Source organism: Apostichopus japonicus, chromosome 2, assembly GCF_037975245.1.
Source record: "Apostichopus japonicus isolate 1M-3 chromosome 2, ASM3797524v1, whole genome shotgun sequence".
Classification (NCBI taxonomy): Eukaryota; Metazoa; Echinodermata; class Holothuroidea; order Aspidochirotida; family Stichopodidae; genus Apostichopus; species Apostichopus japonicus.
The window spans coordinates 22,087,092-22,092,126 of NC_092562.1; the positions used below are offsets into that span (position 1 = coordinate 22,087,092).

Sequence of the window (5,035 nt, forward strand, 5' to 3'; positions counted from 1 at the left end):
AAAGCGAGCTGACATTTATAAATGGCAATATGAATCCCTGTGTACCTCCACAGACAGAGATCATACAGAGCTCCCAAACTGTCTTCACAAAAATTGGGACTAGTTGGGGGGGGGGGGGGTAGGTAGGTGTTAGAGATTAGTGGAAAAATGAGAATTTGGCAAAACTGAAAGAAGATAACGTTATATAAACTTAGATTAGGGTTTTAAACATTACGCCTGCAATAACCAACATAAAGTGTGGTGCTTAATTAACTTAGTGGTGCAGAAAACAAAGGCACAGTAGCATAATTGTCTTGTAAAATGATTGCCCGAATCGGTTTTCTCCACATTCGTAACGCAGGTAAAACGTGTGGCCCGTTTCTGATGGCAATCTAGAAAAAAAAACAGAAATCAAATTTTGACAGAGTAACATAATACCAGTAGACAGTGAGATTAACTTAAAGACCAGGCACGACTTGCTGAGAAATCGGTAAAGTTGACAGGATCTACATTTATGACAGTACCAAAGGCGCTTTAACACAGGCCTTTTTGAGACTACACACTGTTGGGCAGCGTATATGCCTATCCAAAGCTTCGACAAATATTCACCTGACTTTGATGATTTTGTGTGAAAGTCAACGAAGAAGTTATGAAGGGTAGGCCCTATGCCTGACTTAGAAGCCCACTTTTAATAGACACACTATACAACATTTTAACTAGTCCAGTATCTTTGCCAGGAAGTCTTGAAAACAGATCGAGGCACATTTCTTCATCAAATATGGGCTTCCCCACTGATTTTCATTTCCACACACCCCTGTAAACTTACACTTGGCTACTTCACTAATGCAGATATACTGAAGTACTGATTCAAAATCTGCACCATCCCACTACCTCTTCTGTAGCCCCCTCATCCACCTCCCCTCTCACCAAAAAGCAATAAAAAAAAAGCAAAGTTTCTAAATTGCAAAAAAAGAAAAGTGTATTTGCTTCAAAAAGGATCGAGCACCAAAAACATGCTTCTAGATAAGGAGAATCATTATGATTTGTCTCAAGTAGGATCTAAAACATTTGGGAACTTCACTCTGTTACAGTCTCTGTTTATGTGAATTGTTAAGTAATGCAAAAGTTGCCCTGCATAATCTATAATTGGGGATGGATGATTCAAAATTGAGTAGTGCTGCTAAAGTGTGGGGGACCTAGTTGTCTATCAAGTTGGGAAAGGGTCCAGAGGGGGAGGAATAAACCATGGTGCTTTTTCCCAAATCAACTAATGGTGCAGACAATTTAAGAGTATACTTTTGCATAATCAGTTATTGACACGAGGGTATCTCTTTACAGCTGTTTAAGTGTTTATCCTGTTAATATTGAAAAAAAGAATCAGTGGTGAGATCTTTGTAGGGTTGGGCCAAATTGCATCAATTACAAAACATACCCATGGAGCTGATCAATGATGAAGAATATGATTTTATTCAGAGTAAAATAAATTAAGACCCCTCTTTTCCTGTCTCCCCCCCCCCATCCACCTCTTCCTCCTCCCAACAGATATACAAAAAAATGCACTTTCTTCAATTTCAATAAGATTATGGAATGTATTACTCAACAAACCAGTTATTTCTGTTACATAACAATTTTAAAATATATATATTCATAGTTTCTGCAACATCATGAGCTGAATTAACATTTAATTGCAATGGCATTGTTTACAAGAAAAAAAGTCATAGTTAATAAATATAAATAATATCCAATATTTTGAAATGTAATATTTATCGGTAGTTTTATACATAGTGGAAATGTTTATGTATTAAACAATGGCTGTTCCTTAAGTGTTACAAGTTTTGTTTCATCTACTCTTTGACCAATAAATGTAGACTTTACCAAAATTTAACAACTACTCATCAATCAGGTGTCCCCTCCTACATAGAGAAATTTTGTTCGTGGGATAAGCTTGACAGCATCTGTTATCAAAGGTTAAGCCATTTGGAAAAAATTCTGAAAACTTTGGGGGTGGGTGGGGGGAGGGGGCACTGTTCCAGATTAAGTTTTAATAACTGTCATACTGAAACTTCAGTAATTCTAGTAATTGTTTGGAATAATCCACTTTTCACCAGACTCACTTCCCTTACAACTGGAATTTCCATTGCATAATCTTCTTCACATTCAGATACGAGCAATGAGCTTGTATAGCTCTTATATGAGAAAAAACTACAACCACTTCAGCCTAGAATCTTACATGCAAAATAGAAACTAGGCTAGGTTTGATCAACTATCATTGGAGGTGTTGGTAAACAGGACAAAGGCTTTCTCAATATTTCGAAGACAGTCAAAGGACCTTTGAGATTGTGAGGAATCCCATTAACATAGAAGTATGCCCAGGGGGCCGGGGGGGGCAATCAAATGGTCAACTTTTAGCTACAGATATAATATCTCATAATCCATGAAATATTATGGGGAATACACACAAACTATTGGATAGTACACATGAAACATGTAATAGATACATTGCGAGACTACTAAAGTTGCCTGTTGAGCACCTAGAATTATATCATACTTCTGGTAAAAGGCCTCAAGTCCCAGTCCCCCCCCTATCCCACAGAAGCATCAGAGAAGCTTCCTACCCTATAACTTAAGTGAAATGGGCTGAAGATGAAACATACGTACACATATTCATAAGTATCAGAGAAAAGACCAGAAAAGAAAAAAGACTGCAGTGAATTTGGCACATTACAACCAGAGTGATTCAAGAGAAAATAAAAATATTTTATGAAATGAATACATAAGATGAAGAAATATATCTCAAGAAATGTTCTCAGGCCAAAAATGTATACTAATAGTCTGATTAATAAGATGGTACAATCACAGTAAAAGAAGTATAAAGCCACAATGATCGGGAGCAGAATCTCCCTTCACAGGTTTGTTAGTCGTGAAGATCCATGTTGTTACAACACGCTCGTATACAATTAACAGCTGACCAATGCACACGATGTCTGTTTTCTGTGAACGACCAATGCTCGTTAAAGCTCATATGCGCATTTCCCCACGATCTGTTGCATTTTTTAAAACTGCAGCAGTTCTAAGTCTTGAGCTAACCCCCTCACAGCCAACTGCCACAGCACCCTGATTAGACCAAATCACTATTTCCTTTATGCTAATGAAGGGATTACTTAGCAAGGCTATGTCATTTTCGAACAAACCTATCTAGGGTTAGGAGCATGACATCCATATAGGTGTGTATAGGTTAGGAGCATGACATCCATATAGGTGTGTATAGGTTAGGAGCCTAACATCCATACAGTTGTTTAAAGAACAATTTTTGCTTTGTCACATTGTCTGCCAGCAAAACATCCATTTAAATTTAAGAACAAATCTATTGATATAGCTAGCCACCTTCTATCCCTTAAAACCACTTTATTAGTCTTTTATCTTTCCTTCAGTGAAGAGAGCTCACCACCAATAGGCTAAGGCAGTATATGTTTGCTTGTCTTTGTTGTAATATTATTATTTCACTTATATGAGTACTTTATCATCAATATTCTCATCTGCTTCTACATTTTATGTCATTTCTCTTCAAGGCATGCTCCTGATAAATATAAACAAGTTATAAAGATCGTTTTTATTAAAATTATACAATTATAGTTGTTCGTCAAATGCTGAAGGCAATCCTTCCCCTCATTACTATTTCCAGGATTTATGTGCAGCATACCCTCATCAAGGGACAAACAGTAAATCATTCACACAGAAATACTTTTCATACTTGACCAATAGTTGATTTAAGTAAAAACCCTCTCAAGAACCAAGGTAAATAGTTATTAATGAGATGATAATGATGTGATGTCAAAGGTCACTCGAGAATAAATATCCATACAGATACACCTTGCTCTTGCTGTAAACAAATCTTTGGATACTGTCAAATTGAGTTTTACATCAACCTCAGTAACATCATATTTTCTCTTTGAAAATGAGCCACAAAAATACATCAAATATTGATAAGATATTGAAAACAGCCATTTAAAAAAAAACACATCTCATTAAAGAAAAGGTAATTTTTAAAGAAGATTTAAAAATCAAGTAAAGACTTGAACTGGATTGTCTTAGACTTAAAACAACCGGAAAACTAACATGTTAAGTGGTTCTAATGTCTAAATATATTCATAGTGTGGTAAGCCATCCATGATAATATTCATGAACTTGTGCACACCAAAATGAAGAGGATTATCTACTGACTAATGCAGCAACATATCAAAGAAGGTACCGGGCATCAGTTTTCATGTTGACAGTCTATTTAGTGACATAGTTTAATAAAAATTGTGCACCTAAATGGCCAAAAGTATTCGGCCCAAACAAACTGATGCAAAAATATATTTGCCCCCCAAATTTAAACCCCCAAAAAGTAGGGCCAATAAATGTTGGGCCTACAAATTTGGACCCAAAGAATGTGTCCCAAAATGCATTTGAGGTGGAAACAAAATTTGGGCCCTCCCTGCGCAAAAATGCGCCAGGAATATTTTTAATTGTTCAGATGCACAGACACATACGTTCCGATGGATGCAAAGCATCGGAACCAAAAATGATTACCTCAAGATGAAATTCTTTCCTTCACTAACTAAAATATTAACTGAAACCATGCATTTATGTTCCTTATTTCATTGTAACAAAGTTGTAAGCCATGACAATCCATTTCTTATTTTTCTAAAGAGTACATTCCAAATAAATACTTTTATCACAAGATTCTCATAATATGGTGCAATTGACAAAATAAATAACTAAACCCTCCAATAAAATTGGACTTCTGATTAACATAGAATAGCTTGAACTTTAAAAACAGATGAATATTATCAGAAAATATTATTAAGATGAGTTTCTTCACATTTTTTCATGTTTAGAATTCAAAAGTAAATCTGGTGCAGTTTGTACAAAGAGTGCGCGTAGATCGACAAAGAGTAAAAGTTTAAGGTCTCATCTAAATATTGCACCTTCGCTACACGAGATACTAGTGTAGATTCACAGAGGCAATTGAAGTCACCTGAAGGAGGATATCAATTCAAAAGGCTGTTCCAAC

At 35.9% G+C, this 5,035-nt stretch overlaps 1 long non-coding RNA gene across 1 annotated transcript; it reads left to right on the forward strand.

The window, feature by feature from the left end:
• Window positions 1-663: 663 nt before the first annotated feature.
• On the forward strand, window positions 664-4,021 carry LOC139982335 (uncharacterized). The gene is made up of 2 exons (XR_011798145.1): window positions 664-3,179; window positions 3,214-4,021. It is a non-coding gene; the product is annotated as an uncharacterized lncRNA (long non-coding RNA).
• Window positions 4,022-5,035: the final 1,014 nt, after the last annotated feature.